General features: G+C 42.9%; 1 protein-coding gene across 1 annotated transcript in view; it reads left to right on the top strand.

Annotated features, from left to right (window-relative positions):
* The first annotated feature begins 1,027 nt into the window (after positions 1 to 1,027).
* Nim1k (NIM1 serine/threonine protein kinase) overlaps positions 1,028 to 24,363 on the top strand; it is a 51,519-nt gene continuing 28,183 nt past the window's right edge. The window contains exon 1 of the mRNA XM_070040933.1: positions 1,028 to 1,278. The gene's annotated coding sequence lies outside the window, so the exon portion shown is untranslated. The remainder of the gene's footprint in view (positions 1,279 to 24,363) is intronic.

A 24,363-nucleotide genomic window follows, 5' to 3' on the forward strand; every position in this document is an offset into this window, starting at 1 on the left:
CCTGGGCGCTGTCCCTCAGCTCTTCAGCTCAAGGCTAGCGCTCTACCACTTGAGCCACAGTGCCACTTCCGGTTTTTTCTGCTTATGTGATGCAGAGGAATCGAACCCAGGGCCTCATGCATGTACTCTACCACTGAGCTGCCTTCCCAGCCCCACATAACCTAATTCTTAGTCATTGTGAGAATCTATGAAAGAAGAAGAACAAGGAATCTTTGGGTTTCCCAAATTTCTACAATACAAGGACTTGTGATATGTTCTTTTCTCAATACTTTTTGCTCTTGTGAATATTATGCTAGCAATCATGAACACACGGGATGGGAGTATACAGAGGCACTGTAGGCCTGTGACTTGGGAGTGTCTAGACCTGGCTCCGCCATGACTCGGTTGCCTGGGTTGGTTGACTTCGCTGAAGTCCAGTATTCAGAATGAAAGACTTAAAGTTCAGTACATATCTGCTGGGCTCGGTAGTGGTGTGTGAATCCCAGGCTCTACACTCAGTCCAGCGAGTTGGCGTCCTTGCTTGTAAGCTTGGATAAACAATGATTCGGCGCCTACCCTTCTGCAGAAGATCCTAGCTGGGAGCCAGACTGCGCGACACCCGCGACCCAGACCTGATGTCTGTGTGGGTCTGCGAGGAATCCAGGCCGACGGCGACATTCGCTCTTCAGTCTTCCTGCAGAGCCTAAGACAGAGCCCGGACAGACTCACCCGGAGTTGCAGTCACAGTGTTTTTGCTGTGCGGTGGGGAGGATTAACCGGGTCGCGGTCTCCCAAGGACACGCCAGGCCCGGCTCCGAGCTGCCGCCGCTGGGAACGCGCGTTCCGTCTGCTCCCCGCTCCCCCGCCCCGCTCCCCGGGAGCGATCCTCCCTGCGCCCAGCCGAACCCCCTTCCCGGCGCCTTCCTCCCTGCGCCCCTCCCTCCCGGCTGCCATAGAAACCGGCCTGCCCGGTCCAGGCCCGCGTCCCGGAGCCCGCCCGCCCGCCCGCCCGCCCGCCGCTCGGGATTGGGCCTTGGGGAGCCGCCGCGGGGCGGCCCCGGTCCCCTCGGGGCCTGGCGGAGGCCGGCGGGCGGGGTTTGCACGATCCTGTCGGGCAGATCGGCCGCCCAGGACAGCCGGGGACAGTGCCCACGCACGGAGGCACGCGTGGGGACACCCGAGGGACGTGCACGGGGTCATCCACGGGGACATCCGCGGGCGCCCGCGGCAGCGCCGACCACCCTGCGCGCCCGGCCCGGCGCGCGCCGCGGAGCCCGCCAAGTCGGCCTGGCCTCGAAGGTAAGGGGGACGGGGGTGGGGGGGGGAGCGCCGCCCTGGCTCGGCCAGGCTGCAGACATGGATGCTCGGAGACTGGGCGCTTGCCCTTCCTAGGAACCTCGAGGAGTGGCGGTGAAGTGGGGTGAGGAGGAGGTGGGCGTTCCGTGGGGTGTCCCCCTCGGTGAGTGAGGAGGGAGCGGGAGCGCGGGCGAGGACGCCCGGGGGTTGGTGTCCATGCGCGTCTGCATCCCCGCACCCCGTGTCTGTGCCCGGCGCGGACACCCCGCGTCCGTGCGTGCGCCCCCCCGCGAGCCCAAGAGGGCAGACGGGCGCCCAGCCCTGCGCACGCGGGTGCGCTGGACCCGCTACCCAAATCTGTCCGTCTGCAACGAGGACTGAGCGCCTGCGTGACCTTCCCGGGGGCTCCCGCCCAGAGTAAGGATAGAGGGGGTAACGCACATCTTGCAGCCCTGTTGGGAAGGGGTGAGGGTGACCTCCCACCGCACCCCACCCGCGCCCGGGGACTGGGGGGTGGGGAACAAAGTGCTCTTTTGAAGACCAAAGTTAGAAAGAGCCGGCCTGGCCTCTCGGCCGGGAATATTGGGAGCTCGAGGACCCCACCAGGAAAGGGTGGCCGTGGGATCTTTTTTTTTTTTTTTTTTTTAAGCCGAATCTGATCAGCTTCCTGGAGCTGGAAACTTCGGCGCAGGTGGGGAGACCCAGGCTCGAGAGAAAGGTGCTCCTGGCCCTCAGGGCCGCCCAGACTCGGCCAAGTCAATGTTTCCTCCCTCCTTTTTCCTTTCCTCCTTTCCTCCTCCGCGCTGTCTTCCTTTCCTCTCTTCCCTTTCTCTTCTCCTTCTGTCTCCAGCGTGTCCCCTCCCGAGAGGAGTAGACAAGAGGGACTCTGTTCGATCCGCACATACCCCATTCCTCATTCCAGCAGCTCAGAGCCAGTGAGTCACACTCGAACCTCTCACCCGTGTAATTTAGACAAGGTTGGAAATTAAACAAATCTCGTTCGCACTCGAGGCCCCGGGAACCAAAAAGAGAGGCGGGGCCAGAAAAGAAAATGTGTTCCAAGTGAAGATTTCGAATGAGAATCTAAAATGAGCATTTGCTTTTGGTAATAGGGTGTTTTTTTTTTTTTTAAGTTTGAAAATATGTGTCACACAAGCTTTCACCACCAGCATTCAATTGGATTCACCAGCAGCACTTCAGAAGATGGTTTCTGTTAATGTTGCAAAAGCCCTCCTAGGTTTTTTGGTTGCCATGGTAACCGGAGTGGTCGCCCAGTGCTGTAGTGAGACTTGCCTGCCTGGAACCAGGAACTGATTCTTGAGTACAACACCCTCCCTCCCCTCCCCTCCTGTCACCATGGTAATAACAGAGTTAATAAAAAGGTATTTGTTTCCTTTTCCTTTGTTGGTTTTCTCTCCCCCCCCCCATTTTATATTCTCAGACTTTGCAGTTTGTGCAATCGGTCTTCCCACTTGGATAAACAAGCGTCAACACTCCTCTCTAGCAAGTGTGATGGGTCTCACACTCACCACACTCACAGAGGAAAGAGGGGAGTGCTGGCTGTTCAGGGAATCCTGGCCTGGGACCAGCTCTCCCTCTCCATTTACATTTACATTTAGAATCCTAATTAGCTTTCTAATTAGGAGATGGAGGAGCGAGGGGAGGGGGGAATCCTGGGAGAGGCAATGGGAGAAAAAAAAAAGTGGAGCCTGCTCCTCCCTTTATTGGTGTTGTGTTTGGTGTGCTGTTGAATTTGCTAAGTAAAGCTTTTGAGGGTTTATTTTTGGACTGACCACTGTTATGTGGTAAGCCTGGAAAAACCTTTAGAGGCCTCCTGTGTTAGGACGAAATGTGGCTTGGATATTTGGTTTGAGGTGTGTCCCTCACCACCCCCCCTCAAGTAACCAAAGAATACTTAAAATAAAGGCAGGTTTGTCTGAAACCTAAATTCCCAAGTAATAACTCCAGATAGGCCACAGAGCCTGTTATGTTCTTAATTTAGCTTTAGGTTTTTAGTTAAGACAGTGTAATTTGGAACAAGCAGTGAAAATATTTGAGACATTTTTAATCAGCAAATGGTGTCTTAATAAAGAAAACCGTATATCTGCTGGTCTGGAGGCTGAGGTCTGAGGATAACAGTTCCAAGCCAGTACTGGCTGGAAAGTCTGCAAGACTCTTATCTCCATTTAACTTCTGAAATGCCAAAAATGGAACTGTGGCTCAAGAAGTAGAGTGCCAGCCTTGAACAAAAAAAGCTAAAAGGAAGTGTTCAGGCTCTGAGTTCAAGCTCTAGTACAGGCACAATAACAGATAAACCTAAAAACCATGACTCTAGACATAGCATAGTTCTTAAGCTTTGAAATCTATAAATCAGTTTTACATATTAATAGCATATGACTGGAATATTTGCAAGTCTCTAGACTTATAATTAAGAAGACATACAGCCAGGCACCGGTGACCCATGCCTGTAATCCTAGCTACTCAGGTAGGTGGCTGAGATCTGAGGATCATAATTTGAAGCCAGCCCAGACAGGAAAGTCTATGGGACTAGTATCTCCAATAAACTACTCAGAAAAAGCTGCAAGTGGCACTGTAGTTCAAGTGGTAGAGCACTAACCTTAAGCACAAAGAGGCTCAGCTCTCAAGCCTCAAGTTCAAGCCCCACCACTAACAAAAGAAAAATCTGGTCTTCATAGGTTCATGTGTTCAGCCACATGGAATTCCATTTTGAGGAATTTAAATATTAAGTTATAACATTAAGCTACTAAGTCTGATCACTTTCTCTAGAATTTTAATTTATTGGATTATTTTCTTTTAGCTGTTAAAAGTAGAAATTCTTTATAACATTGGTTTTTGCTGAATCTATACTTTGCCATTTTCTGTTATTACCCAGAAAATATTTTCTGGAAATGAAGTTATAAAATTTGGGAGAATAAAATATTCAAGTCACTATGACAATATAATCTACAACTGGATTTAACTACTTAAGGTTAGTACAGTCATTTTACAGCAGCATCCTGGCAAATTTAACTAGTTCTATAGATGGGAATTTTATGTTCAAATGGCATGGTTTCAACTAACCATTTGCAAAACAAAAATCTAGTCAGATGTGCTGGTCTATGCTAGTAATCCCAGTAGACAGTGAGTTCAAATCTAGCCTGGGCAATATGGCAAGATTGTCTCAAAATTCCAAGAAAGCTGAGAGATGGATGACTAAACCACCTGTCAGGTCTATGAATATGAATATTGATAAAGATTTGAGAATATCAGGTGAGAAGATAGACAAGATGGCAGGAAGCACTGAAAGAGAACCACTCTGTGGTGTGTTGATCAGTTACCAAAACTTTAAAATGGTTAAAACATTGATAGAAAAACAGGATGAGATTGCTCAGAATTGTGAGAGTCCTCAGTCATTACACTTGTGTTTCCTTCTGTCTCTGCCATGACTAGACTATTCACTGAGAGCTATGACTATGTTAGTGTTAGATCATTCAGTGTAAGTTACCCATCAGAACAGACAATGAGATTCAAACACAGAGACTTGTTCCATCCTTGTCTAATGAAACACACTCTCAGCATTTTTAATCATGAGAATTTCCTTTTCTTTCCTTTTTCTTTTTTTCTTTCTTCTTTTTTTTTTTTTTTTGTCAGTCATGGGGCTTGAACTCTGGGCCTGAACCCTGTCCCTCAGCTCTTCAGTTCAAGGCTAGCACTCTACCACCTGAGTCACAGAGCCACTTCCAGTTTTCTGAGTGGTTTATTGGAGATAAGAGTCTCACGGACTCTCCTGACCGGACTGGCTTTGAACTGTGATCCTCAGATCTCAGCCTCCTGAGTAGCTAAGATTACAAGTGTGAGCCACCAGTGCCCGACTTAATCATGAGGATTTTCAAAAAACTTTAAAAACTAGGTGCTGGTGGCTCATGCCTATCATCCTAGCTACTCAGGACCCTGAGATCTGAGGATGGAGGTTCAAAGCCAGCCTGGGCAGGAAAAGTCCCTGAGACTCTATTTCCATTTAACCACCAGAAAACCAGAAGTGATGCCCTGGGTCAAAGTGATAAAATCCTAGGGTTGAGCAAAAAGAGCTCAGGGACAGTGCCTAGGCCCTGAGATCAAGCCCCCAGTCCCAGAAAACAAAAAAAAAAAAGCTTTAAAACTGTTTCTTAAATTCTTAAACATAATTAACAGAACCAGTTCTTGAGTTCCTGTAAGACACAGACAGACTTTTTCCCTCTGTTTATAGTCTCAAATTTGCTCCTACATTCAGAATTACTTTGTATTTGACCTACATTTTCCTCCCCTTTTCCTTTTCTCCAGTGTAGGAAACTGAACTGAGGATCTCTCTCTTTCTGTCTTTGTATCTGTCTTTCTCTCTCTCTCTCTCTCTCTCTCTCTCTCTCTCTCTCTCTCTCTCTCTCTCTCTCTCTCTCTCACACACACACACACACACACACACACTTATGCCATTGCTCTACTGCTGAGCTATACTTCCTGTGTTTAGGTAGTGCGTCATCATACTTGCAAATTCCTGATTTAGGTCCTATTCACCTTCCAGGTATCCTCTTAGGGGCACTTACCCTTTCTATGTTATATTTGAATGATCTATTTCTATATCTACCCAGCTCTGCTAGCTATAGATGTAGTCTTATCTGTGTTGTTTCTGGTGGACCACTTGTTGAGTTCAACATGAAGAAATCGGGTATGTAAGAATAATGTTGGCTGAACTGGTCCTTTCCTCTGGATGTGGGATCCTGTTCTGTGGGGGTAGGAGGGTAGCAGCTGATGGGGCAAGGGCAAGGAAATGGAAGAGAAAACCATGGATTCTCCATCCTCTTGCCTGCTAATAGTGGGGATGCGGGAGATGCACATAGCTCCAGCCAGTGAAGATGGAGGCCTGGGAAGGTGCATCATCCACCTTGTGTGAAACCCAGACTTCAAGGACAGACAGGCCTGGGCTTGAAGTCAAACTCCAGCCTCGATGACCTGTTTCTAGTTTGGACAATTTACCAATCCTTCTGAAGTTTACTCTGTCTATCTGCAAAAAGAAGATAACAACAGAAACCTATCAGGTTCTTGTAAGAAGGACACAAACTATGCAGATACAAACTGGATCAAACTGAAACAACGTGATAATAGCCATTCTTAGTAAAGACAGAAGAACTTTACTTCTTAGGTAACAGTTGTTTGTCTTGAAGAACAAGGTCAGGAGAGGAGATTGACATCTTTGTTTTAGGGGACATCAGAAACCCAGTTTGCTCCCATCTTTTGTTCTGTCTATCCTGCTTTTCCTCTGTGTGTGTGTGTGTGTGTGTGTGTGTGTGTGTGTGTGTGTGTGTGTGTGTGTGTGTGTGTGTGTGTGTGTGTGTGTGTGTGTGTGTGTGTGTGTTTCACCAGGCTAGCTCCATGGAGAAAGACAGGGGAAGGCGCTGTGCTGGCTGCATCCTCTGTTCACAGACAAAATACACTTTCTCAGGAACCCCTCACTAAGATCACATTGGGCCAAATTATGTGTAATGGCCACACCCATCTGTGTGGGAGAGGGGAAACGGAGCTGTCCAGCTTCAGATTAGAGAGTGAATTAGTGAAGATATCAAGTGAGTTGTCTATGGAATGCTGCCACTTATTGACAGCCCACATATCTCGGATGGTGGTTGTACTGACGCCTGGTGTCCCATCACAGGTTTTGTTGTGTTATTGGCTACTTATTGTCTGTTTGGTTCTTAGTTGTTATTTATTTGAACTCAGGGCCTCAACCTCTCTAGTCAGGCACTCTACCACTTGAGCTATGCCTCCAGCTCTGTTAGATTTGTTATTTTTTTAATAGAACCTCAGTTTGTTTGTTTTTTTACTATTGATTGATTGATTGATTGACTGTCAGTCGTGGGGCCTGAACTCTGGGCCTGGACACTGCCCCTCAGCTCTTTAGCTCAAGGCTAGCACTCTACCACGTGAGCCACAGCAGCACTTCTGGCTTTTTCTGCTTATGTGGTGCTGAGGAATCGAACCCAGGGCCTCCTAGGCAAGCACTCTACCACTGAGCCACCTTCCCAGACCCATCAGTTTGTTTGTTTTTTAATGGGGTCTCACTCCCCACCCCCAGGGCTAGCCAGGACTTTGATCCTCTTGTTTACATTTTCCACATAGCTGGAGTGACAAACATGTGTTGCCACCACACTCAGCTTTTATTAAGACAAACCTCACAAAGCACCCCCCATTCCCTCTACCCCTTCCCATTCCCAGGCTGGTCTTAAACCACAATCCTTTCCATTTCACCTCCTAAGTAGCTAGGATCATAGTCCTGAGACAACCTGCATAGTCCAATGTGGTTGTTAACAGCACCCAACTCTACTCCAAAAGTACATGAGGAGAGCAGTAATTCTAAGTTCTCGCTGCCTTTGAGAATCTGCTGTTTATTGCAAGCTCCCATTAAGTCATAGTTGTTAATAAGACAGAGCACAATTATAAGGAAAGAACAAGCCAAGCTTAAGGGGGTGAGAGGCACGTGGTCAATGCCCATGTGCTCCAGGCAGTAGGTGTTCTGAGTTTATCGGAGAGGCAAGGAGCATGAGGGACAAATGGAGGGATGGAGGGAATATAGAGGAATGTGTGATGCCAACCTGTGAAACATAACTGGATTCGGCCCAGGTTGAAAAATGGAAAAGCACAGTTTGTGTACCTGGGATGTTTCTTTATAGATTAACAACAAAGAAGTTTCAATGGTGCCTTTGAGTGATGAACACTTGTGCTCTATTTGTCCACGTATTAGATCTGTTGTTTTCTTCAACAAGCTTTCACAATTACCTCTATTTATGTCTTGCTCAGCAACTTTGATTTCTTCTTAGCTACCCCAAAATTTCATCAATTTGGATTAACTGCCCTGGAGATAGCAAAGTTGAGATTAAACAGTCATTTAATTTGTATAGCTACTATCACCAATGTTTATCAGTCACAGTGGTTTAATAAAAAGCAGAGAAGGTTAAGGGACCTTCCTTTCTGATTTTCCTGCTCACTACCATCCCTGACTTACACCAGGCCCAAGCTGTAACTCTAATCGACTATGTTTTAATTCTTACGCCTTGGTTAATATGTATTTGTAGCTGTCACATCCTTGTTTGCATTAGATTTTGGGAGATGTCAAGGATTCAAAGCAGATGAAAGTCATTCTTAAGAGAGACCGAACATAATTCATAGCATCGAGGTATGAGCAAAGTTGAGTGGGGACACTGATGATTTGGTCATGAACTTGGAGAGAAGAAAAATACCAAGAAATGATATTCCAGGAAGGCCTTAAGCACTGAGTAAGAAAAGAACAAGTGTGTTCCAGTTAGGGAAACTGGATATGGAATGTTACCTGGTAGGAAAGGATATTTTATGGTGAAGAGGCAAAACCTACGGAATAAACTGCCTAACTGAAGCACATCTCAGAACTTTCTTTTGAGGTTAGACATTTAACCATAAGTCTTTGGTGTTTGAAGGAAAGGGATGCATTAGAATCCAGAAAAAAGAGTGGCCCTCCACTGGCTTAGAGGTGGGATTTAACTCACTGTCAAACAGTATGGATTTTGGTTGCTTGGGAGAGGGCAGACAGAAAGACAGGAGCAGAGATATTGCAGGTGAATATTAGCAGAGTTATTTGGAAGAACAGAGAAGTACAGACAAAGTCTTGGAAAATACAGCACAGATGATGTCCCATGCTTCAAAGCAAAGCAGATTTTACTGGAGGCTACTAACAATATCACACCCTAAAAATAAAAACAGAGGAAAAAGGAAGCCCTTTTCACTGTTCATGTGATTATTTGAGCCTCGGTGGCTTTCCACGGGGAGCTCATCATCAGGTTGTTTGTATTGTCTGGGGAGCTGGAGCCGATGCTGGTCTGTGAACACACTGATGCTGCCAACAGAAATAGCACGCTTAGGAATGCCTACCAGCATTTGTGGTGTGATTCCCGACCGCAAAAACTACGGGCTCTTCATCAAGCCCACTGTGTGTCAGAAATTTTCCAACCAGGGATATTTGTAACAAACTTGCTCTTGTTTTAAGAAAGAACATTTGAAAAGGGTTTGGCTTTTGTTTTTGGTTGTTCTTTTTCTTTTTAGCTTTTTTGCCTTTTCTTTGTTCTTTTTTCAAATCGTAAAATAGTTGCTTGTAGTGTCTTTTTTTATTTTTAGATATAAAGGATATTTAAAAGAGAAATAACTATTTCTGTATTTTCTGGGATCCTTGCCACCCCTAAAAATATCTGGATACCACCAGTTCAATTCAGTCAACATTTATAGACTCCTCCTGGGTCCTGGGCATCCAGAATTCCGAAATTACTATGACCAAAAATCTACTTTATAGAAACCCACATTGGGACAGGAAGGTGTGACTGCACACAAGTAACTCAAACACTGGGCAGGATGGACAGATACTGCTGGAATATACAAAGTGCTGTGGTATATAAGCTGAATTCTGCTTGGAGAATCCCAAAGTTCTCTGAGGGGATAGGAAAGGGAAGATGGAAGAGGAGGGAAGAGAAATTGAGCTGGATTTTCATAATAGAATTTCAGCCATTAGATGTTGAGATGAGAAAAGTGTGATTCTTGGAAAACAGGAATTGAAAATATTTTCCATGCATAGCAATGAGAAAAATAAAACCTGAATGAATTCCTTTCACACTTCAATTCCATAAGCATGTACTGAGTACCTCTGATGTACCCAGCACTCTTTCAAGATAGAAATAAACCAAATATTGTCTCTGTTATCACTACTTTGATATGTAGACTTGTAGACAGAAATGCCCATATAAAAAAGCTATGCCTCTGATCATTACCAACAGAAGGGCATACGAAGTATTCTGAGCATGCCACCATATTCAAGAAGACTCCACAGAGCAATAGAGTTGGGGTATCAGTTGGGAACAAGTCATATATACAAATGCATAGAAGCCTGAACCTGCACGGCTTATTTAGGGAACTAAAACCTGCACGGCTTATTTAGGGAACTAAACTATCTTGATTCAGAGCCTGGCACCTGTGACTCATGCCTGTAATCCTAGCTGCTTAGGAGGCTGAGATCTGAGGATAATGGTTTGAAGCCAGCCAGGGCAGAAAAGTCTGGGACACTCAAGCAGCTGTGAACTATATTCCTGAATGTTCTGGAGCATCAAGGACTCCACTACAAGTGCATGTTCAACCTGGGTGTAGTGTTCACTACTCTGCTTTTAGGATTCCCAAAGCCTTCAAGAGAAAGGAAAACAAATTTAGAGGGCCTGCCAGATAAATTCCTAATCCTCATGTCTGCCCAGGTCCAGGGGATCTGAGCACATCTGGGAACCTATGGGTATCATGGGCTTTTTTTTTTTTTTTTTTTTTTTTTTGTCAGTTCTGGGGCTTGAACTCTGGGCCTGGGCGCTGCCCCTCAGCTCTTCAGCTCAAGGCAAGCGCTCTACCACTTGAGCTGTAGCACTACTTCTTGTTTTCTGGTGGTTAATTGGAGATAAGAATCTCATGGACTTTGCAGCCTGGGCTGTCTGAACTGTGATCCTCAGATCTCAGCCTCCTGAGTAGCTAGGATTATAGGTGTGAGCTTTTTTTTTTGGGGGGGGGGGAGTCCAGTCGTGGGGCCTGATCTCTGGGCCTGGGCACTGTCCCTCAGCACTTCAGCTCAAGGCTAGCGCTCTACCACTTGAGCCACAGTGCCACTTCAGGCTTTTTTTCTTTTTGCTTATGTGGTGCTGAGGAATCGAACCCAGGGCCTAAAGCATGCAAGGCAAGCGCTCTACCACTGAGCCACCTTTCCAGCCCCCCCCTTTTTTTTTTACCACTAGTAAAAACCATCATCTATCCTAGGAGCATAGTCTACAGTTACTTGATGACTACATCTCACCATGTTTTTTGTTTGTTTTGTTTTTTATTGTAAAGATACTATACAGAGGGTTACAGTTACATGAGTGAGGTAATGAGTACACTTCCTCTTGAACATTGTTACCCCCTCCATTGTTTTCCCCCTACCTCACCACGTTTTTATATAGTGCTTGGATATCATTTGTTTTGTATTCATTTTACTTCTGCATTCAAAACTTTGTGTGTACGTGCCTTCTAGTCCTGCGGCTTGAACTCAGGGCCTGGGCACTGTCCGGGAGCTCTTTTTGCTTTTGGCTAGTCCTCTACCACTTGAGCCACAGCTCTACTTCTGGCTTTTTTTTTTTAGTTAATTGGAGATAAGAGTCTCACAGCCTCACAGACTTTCTTGCCGAGGCCGGCTTTGAACCTCGATTCTCAGATTTCAGCCTGCTGAGTAGCTAGGATTATGAATATGAGCAGCAAGTGCCTGGCTGGAAAAATTTGTTTTTAAACATTAAACTCCACTATCTCAAGCTACTTTATTGTATTAGGGACAAGACATTGTTGCATATGTGGTCATCAGAGACAGGCCATACGCCCAGACAGCAATAGAGATAAATGTGTATTTTTAACCCTAAGAAAATCTCAGTTGTACCGTTATAAACAATAACCGTCAAATAAATAATACCGTCAAAACAATAAAACAAATGTACACACAGAATTATGGTAAAGTGTGACACAGCCTGAATTCCCCTCTCCCTCAGTTCTGCTCCCTCTCCCACTCCCCAATACTTGGGGTCTGACTCAGGAAGGTTTCTCTGCACATGACAACATGGCAAGGACGTTTCCTTCTGGATGAACAGACCACCATGTACGTGAGCATGCTGCTACCACAAAGCTCCCAGAAACCACTCATTTCTTGAGCCTCATGTTGTTTTCACTGAGAACTCCTTGTCTTCACAGCTGTAGGACTGGGGCATGGTTCAAGTAGTAGAGCACTGGCCTTAAGCAGAAAGCAGCTCTCAGTGACAGTGCCCAGTCCCTTAGTTCAAGCCCCAGGACCAGCATGCACATACCAAAAAAATAACAACCATTACAAACTTCAACAACACCATTATAAACAGGTCGAAAAAGCCGAGGTGTGTGGGAGGAGGAAGGCGCTGCTGGGATGCATGCTTGTGCAACTTTGGATGTTCAGTCTGTAATCTTTTCGCACTTTCTGCATTTAAGTAATGTGTAGTCTCTAGAGCTCAAGCTTTGCTCCTAGGCTGCCCCGGAGCGGAGTGATCCTCATTATCTACTGCTTTAATTTACTTCCTTGGGGAAGGTTTTTTGGGTGTGTTTTTTTTTTTTTTCAGCCAGAAATACTGGGTCGATTAACTAGCATCCTGGAACAGTGTGTAATTCTCAGAACCAGCTCCCTGGAGGGCACACTTAACCACCTCTCCAATGTGTGTAAGCACTGGTTCTTCAATCAGCCCAAATTAGTTCCCACTCTGGGGAGGAAAGTGGCTCTAATTACATGTGCCTTTCTCTTCATCAGTCACCAGGGTCCTCTGAGCAGCCCTCTGGCCCAGCAGTTGGAACAACAAAAGTTCAGTTAGATGTAGAAAGATACTTCCTTTTCTTTTCTCTTCTTTTCAATCTTCTTCTTTTCTTTTCTTCTTTTTCTTTCTTTTTGAAATGTGAATTTAGGGGAAGGTGTGTAGAGGTGCTAGGATTTGAGGTAGGGTGTATCACTAGGTAGCAAGCCTTGAACTCTCAGTCTTCCTGCGCCTTCCTCTTGTGTGCTTGGATTACAGGCATGAATTACTATTCCTGGTTCTTCTCCTTTTATATTTGTTTTGTTGGTCGTGAGGCTTGAATTCTAGGCCTGGGACTGTCCCTCAGCTCTTCAGCTCAAGGCTAGTACTCTACCACTTGAGCCATAGTGTCACTTCTGGCCTTTTCTGTTTATGTGGTGCTGAGGAATCGAACCTAGGGCCTCATGAATGCAAGGCAAGCGCTCTACCACTAAGCCACCTACCCAGCACCTCTTCTTTTAAAGAGCAGCTTATTTTGCTTTTCGAAGGCAGTTAGAACCGTGTGATGTTTGATTCCTTGCTCCGTGTTCTTTAATGGATATATATCACTATTTACTAAGCATCCTGCACCTTTAAGGCCAGTTTGGTGTTTGACATCTTTTCCTTCACCCAAAATCCAGACTGGCTTCCTGTAATTGTATGATTTATAAATGTCCTGCCTCTGCAAAAATATTTATTCATTAAAAAATACATGTTTTTGATCAATAGCAGTAAACCTATGAAGAAAGAGAAATACTTTTTCTAAATCCTTTTCTTTCTTAAGTAGCATTTAAAAATGTGAAGATGATATGTCCCATATGGTTTAAGTGGATGAAGTAGTTGTTTTCCTGCAGACCTTAGGAATGAATGGCTTAGTGTGAGGTAAGGTGAGGTGAGATGAGGGGTGCTCTCTATGGAAATTGGGGTTTCAGCCCTGTGATGGCTGGTGAATGAGTGCAGAGTTAGAGGTACTGAGGATAGAGTAGTGAGAAGCACAGGAATTCTCAGACTGAAACTCGATCTCATCCTCCAAGATCTGCACCAACTGCAGAATGTTTCAGGTCTTCATCTAACACTTATTGAGCATCTACAACATCTCAAGCATTTTCTTCATCTGCTAGTTCACATTTGCATTGGATTTCCTTAGCATCATTGATGAAATTCAGCCAGGGGTGTGTGCCTTGGTCTCCGTTTGGCAAAACTCCACCTGTTTCTAGCTAATTTGCTTAAGTGCATGTTTTACAGTTACCCCTTCTCTCTGGGGTCCTCGTGACCTGTTCTTTTTCTCCAGAACTTGCTGACTTAGCCATTTTATTTCTGCTAATAAGCCTTGTTCCCTTTCCTCCTTTCAGAATCACTTCCATTTCTGTTGAAAGCTGCCTGTTCCACAGTTACAGTGTTTACATCTCAGCTGGCTGTTCCTATTGGAAAAAGCAGGTGTTTCACAGTTGTTCAACAAATATTTAATTGAGCACTGGATATCGTTGGGAGATCAGGGTATATAATCAGTTCTGTGATTTTCCTTTTGATGGTCTGGGTATGTAATTAATTCTGTGGTTTGCCTTTTGACCCTCTTGATGGTTCCGTTTTGGCTTGGTTTTGTGTGTGTGTGTGTGTGTGTGTGTGTGTGTGTGTGTGTGTGTGTGTGTGTGTGTGTGTGTGTGTGTGTGTGTGTGTGTGTGTGTGTGTGTGTGTGTGTGTGTGTGTGTGTGTGGTTCCAGGCTGCCACTTGAGCCACAGATCTACTTTCAGTTTTCTGGTGGATAATTGGAGATAATCTCACAGACTTTCCTGCCCAGGCTGGCTTTGAAGTGTGATCCTCAGATCTCAACCTCCTGAGTAGCTAGGATTATAGGCATGAACCACAGGTACCTGATTCTAATTTGGATTTCTAAAGTGTTGTGGAGGGGAAAAAAAAAGGTATTGGATTCTGGTATTCCCACATCATTTAGGTTTATGGGTTTTTAATAATCTCGCTCCTTCCGGCTTTTTTTGCTTATATAGTGTTGAGGAATTGAACCTAGGACCTTATGCATGCAAGACAAGCACTCAACCACTGAGCCACCTTCCCAGACCAATCATCATTATCATCATCATCATCATCATCATCATCATCATCATCATCATCATCATCATCATCATAATCTTGCCCATATAGATACTACAAAGGTCCAGAAGAGGGCAATGTGACACTTGGGCTTAATAAGGAATTTGGCTTGGATTTTTCTCCCCCTTACAAATGATCCAAACTTCATCCTCATATCGTTAAATGTAGAATTTCAGAAGATCGGGGCTGGGAAGATCTGAAAACACCGTGGTGTCTACTACTTTCACTTGCTGGTAAACTCTGAAGCACAAAGAGGAAAAGGCACTTGCTTGCGGGCAGTGTGAGCATATAGTAAGGGGACTTGTCACACAGGCATTCCAGGATCAAGTCAAGACCATAGTCAAAACTTATTCTATGACCTACTTGGTTGTTTGATTTCAGATAATGTCCCTCAAATGCAGAATTCCTCATATTAGTGTCATGAACTCAGGGCCTCATACCTACATGGCTTGCTTGCTTGGCAGGTGCTCTGCCACTTGAGCCATGAGTTCAGCACAGCTTTTTGCTGGGTTTTCTTTTTGCTGGTTGTTTTGGATATGAAGTCTCTTGATTTTCTTCCCCTGCCCTGACTGTCTTCAAACTTCTTGTAGTTAACATTACTGTTTCTCCTCCTTATTGATAGCATTTAAAAGAATGAAATTCTCACAACTCTTTGCTTGGAATTTAAGCAATTTAAACACAAATAAATATAAATACAATTTTTAGTGACTGAGGATGAATATGGCCAGTGTAGTTTATTTACATGTATGAAAATCTGTGGAAATTATTTTGAGAAGGGGGTGGGAGAGTGATAGAGGCGGTTAGATTGATGAGCATGCATTGTTTACATATGTGGAAATGTCACATGTGTGGAAATGTGTGGAAAGTTTCCTCACCCAACTAAAGTATGGTGATAAAAAGCTTTTCTGAGATTTATGCCAAAGATACTGAAAATGTAAAAAAAAAGACTACTTACATTCCTTTTCTTCTTAAAGTTTATATGCAGCTATAAAGCAAAGCACATTTACCAAGTATAAGAAAAGCTTCAAGCCAATGAAATTTAGGTTAACAGAGTTACTTAGTAAGCGTGAATGGTATTGTTTTGTTGAAATTAATTTGTTACTCATAAGTGAAAGTAGCACTTTTAAAAACAATAGCATCGTTATTTGTATCATCTTAGTTTCTTTCACATGAGCAGTCCTCAATAAAAATGTGTGGATTTTACTTACATGCAGGTATAAATCATTTGAATTGTTATGGTGCAACTGTTATTCTATAGTCGTGACCTTTCTTTCTTTCCTTCCTTCCTTCCTTCTTCCTTCCTTCTTTCTTTCTTTCTTTCTTTCTTTCTTTCTTTCTTTCTTTCTTTCTTTCTTCTATCTTTCCTTCTTTCTTTCTTTTTCTCCCTCTTTCTTTGTCTCTCTCCTTTCCTCCTTACTTTCTTCTTTCTTTCCTCCTTGTCATCTATCATCATGTATTTGTCATGTATCTATCCTCATTATCAACCATGTATCTATCCACATTCCATAATTATATACACAGATGACATAGATATCTATATTATACATACTGATGTTTTCTATCTATATTTACTTGGATAAATATAAAGTTTTAATCATGAGTGTAACTGAGTACTTTGTAAAACATTCAATCCAAAAATATTTGAAACAAGAAATTCAAGTCCCCCCATACAAGTATGATGTTTCTGGTTTTTTTTTTTAATTTGCTAACCTCTTAAACTGTGAAACTATACCTAGTACTCAATGTACATGTGTGAAAATGGAACTAGAAATCAAGATGGATGGGGATGGGAGGGGATGGTGGAAGGGGAGACACTAATCAAGATGCAGTATACACATATTGTATTGAAACTCCCTGTGCAACTATTAAAAGATAATAAAAATGATAGATGTTTCTTAAAGAAGACAAGAATCTTAGTTTTCTTCTGCTGCAACAAATACTTGAGACAGACAACTTAAAAAGAGGAGAAGCTATTTTGGTGCACAGATTCAGAGGTTTCAATCCATGGCGTCTTTGCCTTGTTTTTTGGGCCTGTGTCAGCACAGTGCCTTGTGGTGGTAGCATGTAGCAGAAAAGGCTGCTCACCTCATAGAGGCTGGAATCAAGGAAAGAAGGGAAGGAAATGGGATTCTGCTATTGCCTATAAGGGCCCACTCCCAAAGACCAACTTCCTCTATTAGCTCCACCTCCTAAGGGTTCTACCACCTCTCAGTAATTCCACAGGTTGGCAACTGGTCACTTAACACTTCTCAAGGTACAAGGTAGGGCAGGGCAGTTATATTAGATATGCTGGGTGCATGATGATGGGGACCAGGATCCCTCTTCTCTGAGGCCCTAATATCCTGAATTATAGGACTCCTGTCTTGGTCTAAGGTGTTTATTTCCATTTATGCCACCAAATCTACAATCCAGCCAGCAAGAAGTTAGGGAGATGGAAGGGGGGAGGACATGCCTTTTTCCTTTTGAGGTAGCATCATGGATGTTGCAAATATCACTTCTGTTCAGCGTCCATGATCAGAATCCACAGCCAGAACTTGTAGCCAAGTTGAACTATAGCAAAAACTAGGAAGTATAGACTTCAGAGAGCAATGCACTTATGCCAACTTTGAGGCGGGCACTCTACCACTTGAGCTTTTATTTTTTCTTTTGTAAGTTGATTTTTAATAATGAAATACATGGGAGAGGGGAGAAAGAGCTGAGCCACATTGGAATGGTACTGGGGTTTGAACTCAGGGCTTCTTACTCACCAGGCAGATACTGTACCACTTGAGCCACACCTCTAGCCCACTTAACAAAACATCTATGCTATAGAAGAATGGTTTTCAAATATGGCTGCATAACAGAATCTCTCAGGAAACTTAACAAACACAAACATTTAAAGGCTTGTGGTGTGGCTCTGAGGTACAGCACTTGCCTAGCATGCAAGAGTTAAATCCCCAGTACTAAAAAACCAAAAATAAACAAACCCCAATCAGGTGTATTGCTCAATCTATTGTACTGTACTGATGGGAGAGTTTAGGTGGTATGGGAAGCTCTGACAGTTTCAAATCTACCTGAGCTTTTAATGAGGATGAAAGTAGGAGTTTTGCTCCTCAATCCTCTGACCTTGATGGTAGTCTACAGCCATGATAGACTTCCCTGAATTTGTTTCATGGGGAAGAAGAGGTTTTTCTAGCTATCACTCCATTATTCTCTGTCTCTGTGTGAGCACACTCCATTAGAACTGAAGGACACTACAAAGCAGAAAAAGAGCAGTTTCTCCTTTGACTTGCAAATCTTTTTAATCCCCTAAAGACAAACCACGAGTTGCTAATAGACATGAATATTCCTTCACTGCTTCCCAAATTAGTTATTTCTTAGGAAATGGAGAATGTATTTTCTTTTTTGTCTGTTATGGGGCTTAAACTCAAGACGTGGCACTGTCCCTGAGCTTTTTTGCTCAAGGCTAGCACTCTCACACTTTGAGCCACAGTTCCACTTATGGTTTTCTGGTGGTTAATTGGAGATAAAGTCTCATGGACTTTCCTGCCCTGGATGGTTTTGAACTGCGATCCTCAGATCTCAGCCTCCTGAGTAGCTAAGGATTACAGGTATGAACCACTAGCACCTGAATTTCATTTTATTTTTCTGCTCAGGGCAGCCACTTGATATTTGATGCAAGCAGGACTCTATTCAGTATCTTAACGCCTTTGCATACTGGCTGGGAACAGGCAGGCATATCTTCTCAAAGGAGATGGCAGTTTCTATTTTGGAAAAGATTGATAAATGAGTTTCAAATCTTTATGAGGGTTTGAAATATTTCTATTGGTCCACGTTTCCATTCTCATCCTCTTATGTTTGAAATTCTTGGTTTCACGTTTGGCTAGATGACCTTTATACTGTCTTTACTAGCATTGAGACAGCAGGTTAAAAAAATCAAGGACAATTTTTCTTTTTGCCTTTCTTTTTCTTGTTTTTGGTGGCAGGGGAGTTTGAATTTAGGACCTCATATTTGCTTAGCAAGTGCTCTACCACTTGAGATACACACATGCACACACACACACACACACACACACACACACACACACACACACACACAATCTTCTTTCCTTAGTTTTTATTTTTTTTAGATGGGATCTCATGTTTTCACCCAGACTGGCTTCAGACTATGATTCTTTTACCTTCTGCATAGGTGGGATTCAGGTATGTACTATCACACTGGATTTACTTGTTAAGGTGAATTTGAAGGAGAAGATGTAACCCCAAAGACCACGCGGACAGAAGTCAAATAGAAGGAAAGACTTATTGCCAGCAGAGCTGACCAGGCCAACTTCTCATGAGGAAAAGGAGAAAATGGCACCATCTGGCTTCTTGGAGGCCCCTTTTCTATGGGGGGGGGGGGGGGGTGGAAGTGGGCGGTGTCTCACCTACTGCGCAGGCGCTGCCATCGAGGGCGGAGATTAGGCCTGTGAGGTGGGCGTTTCCTTAAATTCTTGTTAACTTTTTGCCTCGCTGGGCTTTAATTTCTCTCCTTCTGCTCTCCACCTCCCAGACTAGCTGGGATTACAGCTCTGAGCCAGGCCTGGTGGCTCCTGGCTTGACGTGTGCTGAGAACTAACCAACTAAGGCCAAAAGCTAAGAAGGCACAAATGATTTCTAAATAGTAAAATAACTTTTCAGTGCAGTGTGTTAATAACTCCTGCTGAGGGCACACTGTGTCTGTGAAGAAGTCTAATGGCAGTGGGATCATCATTGAATCTTGTCACACATTGAAGAAACCCAGATTTTCCCCCTCAGCAAACCAGTTCCTGGCCCTGCCAACTAACAAAAAAAGTTGTCTGAAAGCCCTGCCCAGAAGTGTTGTAATTTAAGCAGACAAAAGGAACAAAGGCAAGATGGTTTCCTTTGATATTATTTTCACAGTGGGTTGCAAGTCAAGAAAAGAATTCACCAAGTAATTCCTGTTTTCTTTCATCTTATTAAAAACATTGTTATGAACCAACAGTAAGCTAATAATTAAGGACCGCTGTGGCTCCTTCAGAGGCTTTGATCTATGATGACCTGACTCCATATTTTTGTCTAATTTGTTTTGGAAGCTCTCATTGATGTCATAAAAAAAAAAAATTGGTCAAAATCAAAAGAGCAAAGGGCAAAACAACAATAAAACCCCCACCTGAAATTAACTATATCATAACTTCCTGTATTGATGTTTAGGGTATTATTAAAAACAATAAAGATATATACTCTCTGGAACAATCCCATAACCTCTGATTAAGATTTCCATTGCTAGATATGAAAGAAAAGTCTTCAGAAATGATAACCAAAACTTCTGTAAAACAATCAGTCAGTAATTCATAGATACACATACCCACAAAGGATGTATTTTTCCTTTTAGTTTTTTTTTCTCTATTAACCTGTGTGAGAATGTGAAGTTTCTCTTCACTCATTACTGTTTTTGAAAATTCTGAGATTTGTTAGCAATTCATGTATAATCGAAACTACATGTTTTAGGCTCAAGTGGTAGAGCACCTGCCTTGCAAGTATGAGGTCAAAGTCATTACTGCCAAAAGCCACATGTTTTACATTATTGGAAGAATAACAGTGTGACTAGAAATCTAATAATTACATGCTGGACTTTCTGATTTGGTCTAGTTTTCTTGCCTTCATCTCTTTTTTTTTTTCTTTTTTTTCTTTTTTCTTTTTCTTTTTCTTTCTTTCTTTTTTTTTTTTTGTCAGTCATGGAGATTGAACTCTGTGCCTGGGTGCTGTCCCTCACCTCTTCAGCTCAAGGCAAGTGCTCTACCACTTGAGCCACAGCACTACTTCCAGTTTTCTGGTAGTTAACTAGAGAGAAGAGTCTCACAGACTTTCTTGCCTGGGCTGGCTTTGAACTGCGATCCTCAGATCTCAGCCTTCTGAGTAGCTAGGATTACAGGTGTGACTTTTAAATGATTCTTCAGGAGAGTCCTTTAATTTAACTTCCAAAAATTCTTCCTTGCATGAGCTGTCTTTTTATTTTATGTTTTTAGTATTTTGATCTGGTTTTATGGATTTGTTTTTGTTTTTTGGGTCCGGTCATGGGGCCTGGGCGCTGTCCCTCAGCTCTTCAGCTCAAGGCTAGCGCTCTACCACTTGAGCCACAGTGCCACTTCTGGCTTTTTTTCTTTTTGCTTATGTGGTGCTGAGAAATCGAACTCAGGGTCTCATGGATGCAAGGCAAGTGCTCTACCACTGAGCCACCTTCCCAGCACCTGGATGCTTTATCTTCTGTTTCCCCATTGCTCTCTGTTTCAGGGAAGACCCATTGTGTTGTAGTAGTTGTTTTGGTTGGATCTAGTTCATTTTGGAGCCTGTACTCTGTATCTTCTTCCTCTTACTAGGTGTTCATTTTTTGAGATGGTACAAAGATCTGATAGGAGGCTTCTGAGTGTGTGTGTGTGTGTGTGCACGCGTGTGTGATGCACATGCGCATCACACACAAACACCCAGGAAATGAATAGTAGGTGGTTAGGTGGCTTTTGTGTTAGAGAACTTCCAAAACATAGCTTTCAGGAGTTCATTTTCCTGAGCTACTTAGAGTCTATCCAAAAGTGGAATTACACCTGAAATCCTAGCTACTCAGGAGGTTGAGATCATGGTTCAAAACCATCCTGGGTAGGAAAGTCCATGAGACTCTTACCTCCAATTAACCACCCCTTGCCCCTCAAAAAAAAAAAAAAAAGCCAGAAGTAGCACTGTAAAATAGTTCAGGTCTTGAGTTCAACCCCCAGGACCAGCACCAAAAAAAAAAGTCTGTGTACAGTATGTTCACAAATAAAATTAAAAAAAAAAAGTCTGTATCTAGAAGCTTCTATGCTTGTTTCCCTCCATCCTGAAAACTCAAGACAATAAGACGATTTCATAAGCAACGTGTTAACTAACCCTTTTTCCTTGTGCCTGTACTCCTGAGGAGGAAGAGGCCTAGTGCTCTTACCTAAATAATCTCCATGGTTTGGGCCATCGTGTGGCTGTCCCTTACCCTTTGCAATGCTTGGACTCTTAGATTTTGATGGCTTCTGAGTACTCAGAAATGGAATTGCGTTGACATACTCTTATGTGTGACTGCACTGTCTTTGCAAGTTGTCTTTCCACCGCCCGTCCACTTCCTCTCCATCTCTCCTGCTTGTGTTCACACTTCATGCCTACTGCAGTCTCTTCTCTCACTTGTTCTGACTTTTGGGATTTCTATTTCTCTTATTTTGTTCCTTCCTTTCCCTCTACTAGAAGGAAGTAGAGATAAATGAGACTATTAAATTCTGTATGTTTAATGTAGTCATTACCTTGGCTCATGTAACTGTACAGTATTTTCACAATAAAAAAATTATTAAAAAATCAAGAACTCTAATAACAACAGATGCTGGAGGGGATGTGGACAGAAGGGAAACTTACTGCATTGTTGGTGGGAGTGTAAACTTGTTCAACCACTTTGGAAAGCAGTATGGAGGTTCCTCAAAAGACTCCACATAGAGCTCCCCTATGACCCAGCAATCCCACTTTTGGGCATTTACCCAAATGTTTACAAACAAGACCACACTAAAGCTACCAGCACAACTATGTTTATTGCAGCACTATTTACTATAGCTAAGATATGGAACCAATCCTGATGCCCCTCAGTAGATGAATGGATCAAGAAAATGTGGTATATATACACAATGAAATTCTATGCCTCCATCAGAAAGAATGACATTGCCCCATTTGTTAGGAAATGGAAAGACTTGGAAAAAATTACATTAAGTGAAGTAAGCCAAGCCCGAAGAAACATAGGTCCCATGGTTTCCCTTATTTGCAATATCTAGTATATGTATGAGTCAAGCAGAAAAGGTCGGATAAGGTGATGTTAGGAAAATGAACCCTAAGATATGTATTCAAATGTTTTTTTTTCTTTCATGCGATTGTTTCTAATGCATTTATAAGATGATTTCTTTGTTGCTTTGTATGTCCCTCCCCCACAGTATAACCTCTGCTTTCACAGTATTTGATATCGGTATAATTTGTGGAGGGGAAGGGGAAAAACGAGTCGTTTAAATAAGGATACAGGTGGACCCGTTGCAACAATGAGAAGTAGAAGTTGTCATGTCGAAAACGAACTTTACAACTTTGGTGGGGGTGGGGGGGGAGGATTGGGTGGGGGAAGGGCAGGGGGAGGTTGGGAGGGGGTGGGAAGGAGAAACAAAGGAGGAAGCTACAATGCTTGATAAGAAATGTACTCATTATCTTACCCATGTAATTATAACCCCTCTGTACAGTATTTTCAGAATAAAAATTTTTAAAAATTATTAAAAAAAAAGAAGGGAAAGAAAAAAATTCTGTACATGTAATCACAAAACCCTAATTACCTTTGATTTTAAAAAGCAACTGATTACATATTTGAGAATTAGGTGTGCAACTTGTAATAAACAACTGTATAAACAACTGTAATGAGAAGTTACTGTATGCCAACTATGTAAGAGGAAGAGACCTCAGGTATTTTTAGTAGTTTTTTATTTCCTAGTAAATACATGATTGTAGGAAACACATAAAAGAGCAAATAATGAAAACTACATGTATCTTTTGCTCCTACAATTCTCCATTCAACACTTACTCTCCCCAGATGTAAACTAAATTTGATGTTTACTTTTATGGTTTTCTAATTTTTTTCAGCACTAGGTAGTCATTATACCACTTGAATTATACCCCACTCCCTTATGTCCCCTACTACCTCTTATGCTTTTAGTTATTTTTCAGCTAAGGTCTTGCTTTTCTTGTTTAGGCTGGCCTGGGCCATGAGCCTCCTCATTTTATCCATCTTGTGTGGCTAGGGTGATAGACATACCATACCATGCCCAATTTTTAATTTTTTCAGGATGGAGTCTTGGTAATTTTTCTCCCAGGATAGCCTCAAACTTCTTTCTTCCTCATCTTTGTTTCCTGAGTAGCTGGGATTACAAACAGGAGCCACCACACCCAGCTTTTCTAATTCTTTTGTAAAATTTTATGATTTTTATTTGTTTTACATTTACTGAGGTGATACATTTAGAACTTATTTTAGAGTAGGCATAAGACTGGGACTCAGTCCCCCCTGCCCCCCACTAGGCTTGCAAGCTGTCCCCTAACAAGGTGCAATTTATCTTCAAGACAAATCACCACGACACTTGCAATCATGTTAAAGCCTCTTCAGTGGATTGAAATGAAAGATTATACCTGTCTACCTGACTATTAAGGGAACACAATTGGTTCAAAACCAATTTAACTTGTGTGTATAAGATATTATCCAACACAGAACCTGTTAGTCTTCAACAATTGTATGTGATGTTGGTACAATTGTAGGGAAGGAGATGAGTTTTAGCAGGCAATGAAAGGTAAAGAGAATAGCAAAGCTAAAGTCTTACTGTTAATCTCAGGGTCTGAATGCAGTTCAAGATACAGAGCCCAAATCCAGAGCTGGGAAGCCAGGGAAGCAGAGGACAGGTCCCGGACTCATAGCTGGATGATTTTATTGTGTGTTTAATTCATGCAGATGAGCTAAACCCACTTTCATAGAGATCAGTTACTTAAAAAAAAATAAATGCAGATTTTATTGTGTGTTTAATTCAT

The sequence above is a fragment of the Dipodomys merriami genome, unplaced genomic scaffold (genome assembly GCF_024711535.1).
Source record: "Dipodomys merriami isolate MVZ:Mamm:240054 unplaced genomic scaffold, mDipMer1.0.p SCAF_30, whole genome shotgun sequence".
Classification (NCBI taxonomy): domain Eukaryota; kingdom Metazoa; phylum Chordata; class Mammalia; order Rodentia; family Heteromyidae; genus Dipodomys; species Dipodomys merriami.